The sequence below is a fragment of the Cnephaeus nilssonii genome, assembly GCF_951640355.1.
Source record: "Cnephaeus nilssonii genome assembly, chromosome: 22".
Lineage (NCBI taxonomy): Eukaryota > Metazoa > Chordata > Mammalia > Chiroptera > Vespertilionidae > Cnephaeus > Cnephaeus nilssonii.
The window spans coordinates 21,428,663-21,440,704 of record NC_137093.1 but is presented as its reverse complement, the minus strand read 5'-3'; positions in this window follow the sequence as shown (position 1 = coordinate 21,440,704).

Below are 12,042 nucleotides of genomic sequence, written 5' to 3'. Positions count from 1 at the left end.
TATTGACCACTTAATAGTTGATCTGCATTATTAGCCAGTTAATAGTTGGGATGAGCATTATGAACCCACATGACTGGCTTTTACTAGTTGTACTGGTTAATAATGTGGATTTTTTCAATAGATGGAGTTACACATATGTTGATATAGATGCGGTTTGATATGTATGCTATTTTGTTGTATTGCTCCTTCAGATGACCACTTGTTCCGATCGATGGCACACGCACTTTCTGAGCAGCACTTCAAAACGTACGAAGAAGTGGGAAATTGGGTCTCTGAATGGTCTGCCTCAAAACAAGAAAAGTTCTATTGGGACAGTGTTCACAAATTACCTGAAAGATGGGGGAAATGTGTAGCTAGCGATGGACATTACTTTGAATAAAGCACTTTTGATGTTTCTCTTGAAAGTATCATGTTTTCTTTGATTACAAAATCCGCATTATTACAGTTAATAATTCGGATCAACTATTGACCGGTTAAAAATGCAGATTAATTATTAACCAGTTAATAGTGTGGACTAGCAGGGGGTGAGGGGAGGAGACATATACTTACAACAATAGAGATTTTAAAAACTATAAAAAAAAATAAAAGAGCCAAGCCAGTTTGGCTCAGTGGATGTCAGCCTGTGGACCAAAGGGTCCCAGGTTTAATTTCGGTCAAGGGCACATACCTTGGTTGCAGGCTCCTCCCCGGTCCAGGCCCTGGTCAAGGTGTGTGCAGCAGGCAACCAATCAATGTGTTTCTCTCACATCCACGTTTCGCCCTGTCTTTCCCTCTCTCTTCCACTCTCCCTAAAAATCAATGGAAAAATATCCTTGGGTGAGGATTAAAAGAAGAAGAAGAAGAAGAAAACAACAGACACAAACACATTTTGGAAGAAGAAAAAGCAAGTGGCTCACACGAGGAGGATGGGTATTCTCTGGAGTAGAGAGAGCTTTCCAGCGATGGCTCCTCCCCTTCTCCTCTGGGCTGGAGTCCCGCCCAGCTGCAGCCAGCGTCCCTTTGGCCAAGCTTTGAGGCTCAGGGAGGCCTCCCGACCGAATTAGGAAGGCTGTCTGGTTCCCTGTGCAGGGGCTGAAAAGCATGAATAGCTGTGGTGGGAGGATTAGCCACATGGCGCTTAGCTCCAGTTAATCAGGATTGAGGGAAGCTTGTGCGCGTGAGTGACAGATGAGCCAGGCCTCCTAGGAGCTGCTGGCGCCGCCCCTGCCCTCTCAGGCCTGGCAGAGCCCGCTCCTCCCTACCCCCCCCCACCCCCACCCCCTCCTTCTGTCTTCAGGTTCCCCCGCTCTGGTCCCTTTCTCCCTGCTCACTTACCAGATTCAGTTTCCTTTCTGCTCGTCCACTTCTGCGTGAACATTCCTTTGCTTCTGCTTCCTGATTTACTCCTTCTCAATTGCTTGCTTTCACTGCTCTGTGTGTGTGTTTTAAATATATTTTTATTGATTTCAGAATGAAAGAAGAGAGGGAGAGAGAGATAGAAACATCAGTGATGAGAGAGAATCACTGATTGGTGGCCTCCTGCACGCCCCCACCGGGGATCGAGACTGCAACCAGGCATGTGCCCTTGACCGGTATTGAACCCAGGACCCTTCAGTCTGCAGGCTGATGCTCTATCCACTGAGCCAAACCGGCCAGGACTCACCACTATGGTTTTATCCTTTTCTCACCCTGCTTTGTTCTTCCCTCCTCTCCCCCCACTCCCCATGACCTCATAGCTTCTCTTTCTTGCATCAATAAACACCCTGACCCTTGGTTGACCTGCAAAGGTCAAGCTCAAAGTTCTGAGGTGACCCTTTCTGGCTCCCACTGAGCCTGGGTGTGTCTACCTCACACTTTGCAGACCTCACAGAAGATCCCACAGCACAGGCTCCCTCTCCGTACGTACTGTTTGCCTTCATGGATGAGGAAAGGTTGCAGTCAGACTGACAAGCTCTCATTCCTTCTCCCTCATCGGCACCTCCACAGCTGCGCTCAGGCCCCGTGCGTGTGCTGTCGGCCGTTAGATCAGACATGAGCAGAGCAAGGACGACGGGCCAGGTCCAGGAGGTCACCAGGTGTCCAGCAAGGGACAATCAATCAATTGTAGGTTAGGACCTTGATCCCAGGGTGACCTTTCCTCCCCTAGCATATCCTGGTCTTGAGGTTTGGACCCCCGACCCTTCCTCCCTAGAGATAACATCTAGGCCTCGGTTGCATTTCAGCTCCAGGCCCAGATAAGCAACAAAACCAGCCAAGGTTGACGTCAGGACCAGCTGCATGGAATCATGACCCCCAGCCTGGGTGCCCGCCAATCTATCAGTAGAGGCCACAACCCTGGAAAGCTGCTCAATATTCTATTGAGATCTTTCCCTGGAACCTCCCCTAAAATCTCCCCCCTTAAAACCCTTAGGATGGAGGACCCAGTGTGCTCTCCCTCCAGGGAGCACGCCTATGTCTTTCCCTTCCTCCTCCCTCCCCTCCTCCCCAGGCACATGACCTTTAGCTTCCTCACCCCCAAGCTCCATGGGCCCTTCCTTTACCTCTAGAACTTGTTTGCTAAGCCCATTTCTTCTAGGAATGACTTTTTCTACTTCTGTAACTTACCCAATCAATGTTCTCTTACAGTTTTGGGTCTGGCCTTTGAATTCTTTTCTAGCCAGAACCCAAGTACCAAGGTTGCCGAACCCAGGTTTGGTCTGACCCACTAGTCAGACACCTGCCTGCAGCACGTGCAAGATGAAAACACTTCCCACGGCAAGGCCAAACGGTGTGTGGCCCTCACCGTGCGTGGGCACTGTTATTCCCGGCTCTGTATTACACTGTGTGCTGTCTAGGTGTGTGTGTGTGTGTGTGTGTGTGTGTGTGTGTGTGTGTGTGTTAGTATGCGTGTGTGCATGGTCACGCACCTATTTTTTCTGTGTGGAGAAATGCATCTGAGATACCTATGCACACGACTCTTTGTGCAGCACCTCACGTGAGAAGAGAGGGAGAGGGTAGACGTGTGGGAGGCAGTTAGACAGACGGGAGCAGAGCAAGGCCAGCTACAGAGGACACGGGGCGGCGGAAAGCCCTGGGCGCCTAGCAAAGGACAATGGGAGGGTGGGACCTTGTCCCCAGCGAGACGTTTCCTCCCCTCGCATATCCTCGTCAGGCAGTTTGGACCCTCTGACCTTTCTTGCCCGGAGATAACATCTAGGCTTCAGTTGTACTTCAGCTCCGGGCCCAGAGAAGCAGCGAAATTAGGCCAATGGCGGCTGCCTGGGGACCAGCTGCATTGACTAATGACCCCCGGCCCCGGCCCCGACCAATCCATCAGTGGAGACCTAGACCCTGAAAGGAGGCACCTGGAAAGCTGCTGGATATTCTATGGAGATCTTCCCTGGGGCCTCCCCTAAAATCTCCCCCCTTAAAACCCGAAGGATGGAGGACCCAGTGCACCCTCCCTCCAGGGAGCACGCCTGAGCCTTTCCCTCCCCCACCTCCACCCCCACCCCCAAGTGCATCACCTTGACCTTCCTCACTTCCAAGCTCCGAGGGCCCATCCTTTGCCTCTACCACTTGTTTCCTAAGCCCATTTCTTCTAGGAATTGCTTTTTTAAAAATGTTTGTTTTTCTTTCTATTAATGTTTAGAGAGAGAAGAAGGGAGAGGGAGAGAGAGAGATAGAAACATGGATGAGGGAGAAACATCAACATCCGGCAGCCCCCCCTACTGGGGGTTGAACTGGTGACCTCTTAGAGCCTGGGTCAATGCCCAACCACTGAGCAACACGGGCTGGGCGTACCAGTGACTTCTTCTACCTCTGGGATGTTGCAAAGGAAAGTTCTCTTATAGCTTGAGTCTTGGCCCTGAATTCTTTCCTAGCCAGAACTCAAGTACCGAGGGTGCTGAACCCAGGTCCGGTCTGATGCCTGGTGTGGTTCCCGCACCCCCAACAGAAGTGGGTATGTGTCGAGGGCGTGGCAGGCTGAAGATGGCATGCGTGCCTCTGTGCGTGCATAGATGTGTTTCAGAGAAGTATCTTGCGGAAAGCTATTGAGGGGTGCCAGCAAAGGGACATTTGCAGAAATGCATATTTAACAACCGATGTGAACCGAGGTGGGAGGCATTTTTGTATTTGTGGGGCCTGGTGTGGGATGAATTCTGGGTGAAGAGAGAGAGGATGCTCTCCTGGACTTTTCAGAAGCATCCAAACCCTCTCCCTGGAGACATCCAATTCCAGGGTAGCAGCAAATATTCAGGATATGGCTTCCTTCCAGGAATTGACTTTGTTTCCAAGCAGCTCATTAGACTCAGAAAAAAGCATCTTTGCCCCTGCCCACCAGTCTTCCAAACCTCAAGGACACACACGCACGCACGCACACACACACACACATGCACACATTTCCTCCAGTTGTTAGGCAGAGTCTCCCAGCTCTTCACCCCGCATTTCAGGACTGCTCTGCCTCCCACCTGAGAGGTGGTTTCTCTCCCTCCCTCCCTCCCTCCCTCCCTCCCTCCCTCCCTCCCTCCCTTCCTTTTAATGTATTTTTATGGATTTCAGAGAAGAAGGAAGAGGGGAAAAGAGAAAAATCAACGATGAGAGAGAATCATTGATTGGCTGCCTCCTGCACACCCCCTACTGGGGATCGAGCCCGCAACCCAGGCATGTGCCCTGACCGGAATCCAAACCTGGGACCCTTCAGTCTGCAGACCAGCGCTCTATCCACTGAGCCAAACCAGCTAGGGCCAGGTGGTGTCTTAGAGCGGGATCCTGCTCTTGCTGCCAGAGAGCTTATTAAATGAGAGGAGGTGAACAAAGAGCAAACACTGCTCTCACCCTTCCCCCCTCCTCCTGGATCCCGCTGCCACGCTGTGGTGTGTGGCATCTCTTAGGAGAAAGTTGCCCACTTGGGCCGCGCCCCCTTCCTTGGGGAGTTTCTGCTCCCAGCCTGGGCAAACCCTTCCGCCAGCCTCACAGCACCACCTTGTGGCCGACTCTTCCTATTACAACTCCGTATCCCCCAACAACCAGCCCTTCAAGGCCAAATGACGGCTTTAAATGCTTAGGGTTTTTTATGGTGTTCTGCGCTTGGCTGTTCAAAGGGAGTTCTGTGTACAGTATCCCAGGATTTTAAGAGTTTTCAGCCATAAACAGAGACCTCTACATGTATGTGAGCACTCGTTCCTTTAGACAGACCTCGGTTCTTAAACTTGGCTGACATCGTCATTTTTTGCTTGAAATGCCCTCCCGCTTCGTTTGTGCCTCTAATTTCTATCCATGCCCAAGATGAACTCAAATCCCGGTGCACCCAGGGAGTTCTTCCTGCTCTTCCCACCTGCGTATTTCCCTTTCCCCCTCTGAAACCCACCCTAGGGCCTCCTGGGTCCTTCTCCTGGGTGGTGCTTCGTAGTACATTCTGGCCATTTGTACCTTTTCCAGGTGACAAACTCTATTTGCCGACAGTATATTAGCTCATCTTTATGTAGCATGCCCAGCACTGTGCTTTGGCCACTTTAAGTGTTGCTAAGACCCATTATTGAATGAGATGGAATTTTCTTTTATTTCATATCTCAACTTAGATACGGTTTCTTCCAGTGAGTCTCTATGAACCCCCCCCCCCCACCCGACCCTACCCCAAGTGGGATGACATGCCTCTTGGGCTTTTAGACCATGCAGTCTTCCCGCCCCGGGGCGTCCGGCACTGTATTACCTCTGCCTTTCCCTGCCTTATCGCTGGATGATCAGCTCCTGGAGCAAAGACCGCGTCCATTAGGCCCCGATGCCTAGCTGCACGGCAAATAGCAGGAACTCAAGAACTATTTGATGAGTGAATAGACAAGATAAATGCATGGGCGGGTGGACGCGTGAAAATGGGGAAGGAGAGAACAGGTTAAGGATGATTTTTCAGATTCCTTTAAGCTCTGATATTGGGCTTTTTTGTTTGTTTGTTTGTTTGTTTGAGGGAAAGTAGTCCAAGCTATTTGAGAAATAACGCAGCGATCATGGCAGTCATGTGGGGATTTTCCCTTTGAATGGACATGATTGGCTTCTGTGGGGGATCTGCCCCCATTCTATGGGAACATCATGTTCCCTCCTGGCCTCAGCCCGGCTCAGAACTTGGCAACATCTCCCTCCCGGGGCATTCATTTTTGTCACCCAGCCTGGGTAGGAGGGGTGGACGGGTGGGAGGGAGCCGTTTTGGGAAAGAGTGTTGGGGAGTGTTTATGTGTGTGATGAGTCAGGCCAGGGAGCTCAGAGCCTTAATCTCTGCTCAGCTCTCTCCGTGGGGGCAGTTCTCACCGTCAGTGGCTGGGGGGGGGGGGGGGGGGGGCGGGGGGGGGTGAGGGAGGGGACCACCAACTGTCTGTGGAAAGTTTTCTTAGTCACAGCTTGTACCAGCTCAGCTGGAGCTTTATGTAACCGGGCCTTTGTTCTGCCACAAAAAGGGTACGAAGGGTTCAGAGCCAGAGCGGCGGCTGCTCTTTCTGCAGCACCTCTTTCCCTCTTCCAGCCCCTCCCAATGTCAGGGCCAGGTGACCTGCCCCCCTCTCCCCCCCCAAAGGTGGCACATTGAGGGCGAAAGGCCACCTCCTCACTGGGAGAAGGGTTAGGCTGTCTTCATGGGCCCCTATGGGAATGCCTCGGTGCCCACAGGGGCATCCATTCCTTCCTGTGGTGAGGGCGAGGCCGGGCCCCAGAGCATGCTGGGACTCTTGCCTCTGCATGAACTTGAGCAGCAGGGGTCACCAGGGCCTGGGCTTCCGTTTCCCCAGCTGCTGGCAGCCCAGTCTCCGCTCCCTCCCTGCTCTGATACCCGAGCCAATTCGCCTGTCACAAGGAGCGTTCTGTCAGAGACAGCTCCAGATAAGGCCGTGGGCACGCGCCCCTGCAACAGAGAGATGCATACAGAGACCCCGAAGAAAGGGGGAGGAGCGGTGTGGATGCTGATGACCAGCCCGGCCACGGAGGCCGGCCACTGGGTCCGCTGGGAAGAAGGAGCAGAGCTCAGAGGTCGTGGGGACGTGCAGGGCCCACAGCAGGGGAAGGCTTGTGCCTCGGGGCCGACCGAGGAAGGAGCTGGGGCCTGAGCTTTGGAGAAGGTAAGACAGGGACCTGCTTTCGTGGGGGGTGGGCCTAAGATAACAGCGTGATCGCAGGGGCAGGCCTGCCCCCCCAAACAAACAGGAATGGACGCGTTGGAGAAATAAACTGGGGAATAAGGATGGATTTCTCGACAGGGAGGATGGCCGCGCTGGCTCAGGGGCCTGGGGCGGAACAAAGGTTCTGGAAGGAGAGTGACAAAATCAGGCGGTTAGTCCCTGAGCGTGTCTTGGGCAGCAGGAGTGAGGGCTTCTCGGGGAGGCTGGGGAGGTAGGAGGAGCAGGTGGCTTGTGGGAGCCCCCAGGCTGTCGCTCCAGCTCTGGCCTGTTCAGGGCCAGGCAGTCCCCTGGCTGAAACCAGAGGGAGAAACCAGAGGGGAGGACTTCATGGGGGTCCGGAGACTGAGGGAGACAGTGGAGAGAGAGAGAGAGAGAGAAGAGAACCAGGGCCAGGGGGCCGACAGGGAGGTGTGAGAAAGGCGGGGAGGTCCCCCCCCCCCTTCTGAGCCCTGGCTGCAAGACACAGGCTCTGCTGCTGGGTGGATGGGGCTAGTGATACTAGTGCTGATGGGAAAACAAGAAGGAAGGAGCCCCCCCACCCCTAGCCCACCCCCCACCCCGCCCGCTCAGGTGCCTGTAGGCGGCGCTCCACAAGAATTCCCTGGGTCTGGCGAACTGTGAGTCCAAGCTGGGCCGGGGCTGGGCGATTCCTGCAGCCGGAAGAGCAGAAGGAAGCCCAGAGGGCCAGGAACGGAGGGGGAAGAAGGCACGGGAGTTCCACGGCACACCAGCAGGGGCCAGGCAGGGACGGCGCGGAGCCCCCACCTCTGAAAGGCGGTCTCCATCCAGGCCGCTGCCTCCTGCTCCCGGGCTGGTGCTGAGAGCGGCGGGGGATCTCCTTCCACCCTCGCACGCTGAGCCCCAAATCCCGGGGATGTCATGCTCCCCCGCCCCGCCGCCGGGGCCGCCTTGCCGGGGCCTAATCCGGAGGATTACCGAGGGCTTGGGGAGAGTCCCGAGCAGCTTGGACCCTGGCAGGTGGGGATCACCGTGATCGGTGTCCAGGCTGCCCTTGTTGAATTTGCTCCTGGGCCTGCCTGCCCCCGGAGGCAGCTCTTCCGGCCTTCTTTCTGGACCTGAGGTTCGGCCACGACTTCTCAACAGCACTTAAAACATTATATATATATATATCTCCTCCCTCTCTGAAATATATGTATATGTATATGTATATGTATATGTATATGTGTGTATATATGTGTGTGTGTATGTGTGTGTGTGTATGTGTGTGTGTATCTCTCCTCTCTCTCTGAAATATATGTATATGTATATGTATATGTATATGTATATGTGTGTATATATGTGTGTGTGTGTGTATGTGTGTGTATATCTCTCCTCCCTCTCTGAAATATATATATATGTATATGTATATGTATATGTATATGTGTGTATATATATGTGTGTGTGTGTGTGTGTGTGTGTGTGTGTGTGTGTGTGTATTTCAGAGAGGAAGGGAGGAGAGAGAGATTGAAACATCGCTGATGAGAGAGAATCATGGACTGGCTGCCTCCTGCACGCCCTCCACTGGGGATCGAGCCTGCAACCCGCAGGTGTGCCCTTGCCCGGAATCGAACCCAGGACCAGTCCGCAGGTCGTCGCTCTACCCATTGAGCCAAACCGGCTAGGGCCCTCCCCACCTGCTTTTAAGAGGAGGGGAGGCAACAGAGGTCCCGCCTGCAAACATCACAGCCGCACTGCCTGGGCTGAAACCCCGCTCTACCACCGCTCACGGCGCCTCCACCCCAAGCCAGTCACGTTCATCTGGGATCGCGTTCCCGCTCTCTAAGAGAAGGCCAGTGATGGGACTACCTGGAGGGCGTGCTGTAGGGATTGCACGAGATCATGTGGGGAGAACCATCTTTCTCCTGTGGCTCACCACAGAATACGCTCTCAATCAATGATGGCCCTTGTTTTTACCCATGACCGGCCACACATGGATCATCTTATTTGCCCCAAACAAAGGCAGGGCGTTCCAGCAAGCTGGCCTCCTCCTTCCCGTTCCCAGAACAGCCTGTGCTCGGCCCCATTTTCGTGCACAGAGCTGTCTTCTTACCTCCAGCGACTCCCCCGCCACCCCCACTCCCTCGAGACCTACCTAAAACGCCACCTCCTTCCCAGAGCCTCCCCTGGTGATTCAAACCGCTCAAGTCTCTCCCTCCTCTGCCTTGCTGTGCTCCCAGCCGGGGCCTTGCCGTTGAACACGGAAACCATCGAGTCATAGGATCTGAGAGCTGGCAGAGCCTCACAAAGGTCCCCGGCCACTTGTGGTTAATCAGGAATGGCTAAGAAGCAGCACTCATTGCCACAGTCTTCTTTGGCGTCCACCGTGGGCATCACTAACGAACCCCAGCACGTCTCGAAGCCCGAACGCTGCCTCAGAATCCTTCTCAACACAGAGCGCCGGGCAGTGAGCACCGGCCCATCAGCAGTGCCCCTGCCTCCCAGCATCCAGGCAAGCGGAAGTCATCCACACGGATGGGGTGGATGGAGCTCCTGATGGCGCAGGCACCTGCCTCGGGCCTGGGCCTCGGGCCTCGGGGCACGAGGGTGGAACTCAGGCCTAATCGCTGCCCAGGCTCCTTCCACCTCACCGAGGCCTCTGGAATGGTCTGTGGTGGTTCTCCGCCATCTGTCTCGCCCTCCCAGTCGGTGCAGTATTTGTGAGGGTAGGAATGACACCTCAGAGGGCTCTAGACGTCCCTCCGCACCGGGCACAAACCGGGCCGCCTCACGTGGGGCTTCTCCCCAGCTGCCTTCCTTGTCTCTGGAGCTCAATCCCAGGCAGGGGGAGCTGGGCTGCGAGGAGGCTCAGTCCCAGCGCCCGTCCAGCCGCCCGCGCTCCGAGGTCCTTCCTCTGCCCACCGCAGGCCCCAGGCGCTCCGGTCGCTGGAATGTTGGAGACAGGGGCTGGATCTCAGGGGCCAGAGTGGCCGTCTTCGCTCTTGGACTGGTCTGCTGAGGGGCCTCGGGGTGCTCAGGCAGGAGTGGGGGTGGGGGAGCCATAAGGGAAAAGGAGAGAGATTGCATAACCAGAGGCCCGCCTCTCCTGGGCCCCAAAGAGCATGGCAAGGGGGTCTCTCTCCCTCTCTCTTTCTCTCTCTCTCTCTATAAAAATATATTTGTATTGATTTCAGAGAGGAAGGGAGAGGGAGATAGAAACATCAATGATGAGAGAGAATCATAGATCAGCTGCTCCTGCACGCCCCCTACTGGGGATGGAGCCCCCAACCCGGGCATGTGCCCTGACTGGGAATCCAACAGTGACCTCCTGATTCATAGGTCGACGCTCAACCACTGAGCCACGCCAGCCGGGCGATAAGGGAGTCTCTGAAAGGGTGGGGAAGGGTGGGAGCCGGTGGCATGGAGGGGGCACAGCTGACATCAGATCATTAGAGACACCTTCACCCCCAGCCAGGACTCCTGGGGGCCAAACAGAGTCTCCCCTTCAAGCTGGGGCCACCACCCACCTAGTCCCACAAGCTGCAAGCTCCGGCGTCACCCCGACCCCCCACGCCTGTTGGTCCCTCCTGCCGCGCAGCCGCAGCGGGTTCTCTCCAGCCTCCCCTTCCCAAGCCCCTGGCGTGTGCCTCCTCCGGGCCTTGCCGCCACTCCGAGCCCCTCTCCTGGAATCCTGATGATCTGCGCTCTGCGGTGGCCTCATTGCGTTCTCCAGTCATGTCACCTCTTGGCTGGGCTTTTCTTTCTAAAACTTAGATTTCATTATGTCACTCTCTGCTGAAAAATCATTACCACCTCATTGTGCTCCGGAGAGAGGCGAACTTGCTTAGCCCGGGCTTTCTCTCTCTGCACTGCGGACATTTCGGATGGCAGAACCCGCGGGGAGGCCGCCCTGGGCACCGCGGACGTCTGGCAGCACCCCTGGCCTCCGTCAGCGGCATGCCGGTGGCATCGCCCCCTCCCCCAGGTTTGAACCACCCTAAGTGTCCCCAGTGAATGTCCTCTGGAGAGCCACCTCGAAGCAGGCTTCGTGAATCAGCACATACTTAGCTCCGTGCCCACAGCTTTGCAAGCACTGGATCGGGAAGGAGGGTCTCCAGGCCGAAGGTGGGGGGGGGGGGGGGCTGGGCTGGCATGAGTCACAGGAGATGCCTGGGTGGAGCCGCCGGCGTTTCTGGTTCCCTATTGGCAGTCAGAGCAGGGAAAGAGCTCCTGGGAAGACGTCCATATTTTGGGGTGGAGATGGCTAAGCAGAGACGAGAGAAGATGCAGGGCCAGACGCACACACCAAGACAGGGCCCCAGGACTGTGCCTGCGGCCCCGTGTGCACGTGAGCGTGCCCGCCGGAGCGGTGTGAGGCGGTGCGGCCTGGGTAGTGATATGAGCACAAACGTCAGCCCTCCCCCCCCCCCCCCCCCCGAGAGTTCAGGCAGTTGGCGTGGGAATGTCTGACTTGTGCGCCTGCGCGTGGACACACCAGAGAAGGACATTCCGTGTGTCAGTGTCCCCAGATCCCGGTGTGCACTGGTCTCTGCACTTCCAGGGGCTCCCACCATTCTGTCCCACTTAGAGCCACACGGGCACACACACACAACACTCATGTAACACTCGCAGCCCCAAACTCCTCTGCATTTGAAAGACAATGGGGGGAAAGAGGCCAGGAGATGAGAGGAAAGAAAAATAGCTGAAAACAAGCTCTTCAGATAAGAAAGCTCCCCTTTTCAGTGAGTCACCAGTTTTCCACACTGAGAGTACACACACGCACACACACACACACACACACACACACACACACACGCTCACATGCACGCACACACACGCTCACAAAACACAAACACCCAGGCACGCTGCCAAGCCCTGCACATGCCCTCACTCGGATGCCCTTGTCTCAGACCCTCTCACATGCTGTCCCCCTGAAATAAAATGACCCGCTAAAGGGGTACCTTGGGCCTCTGGGGTGCTCCTA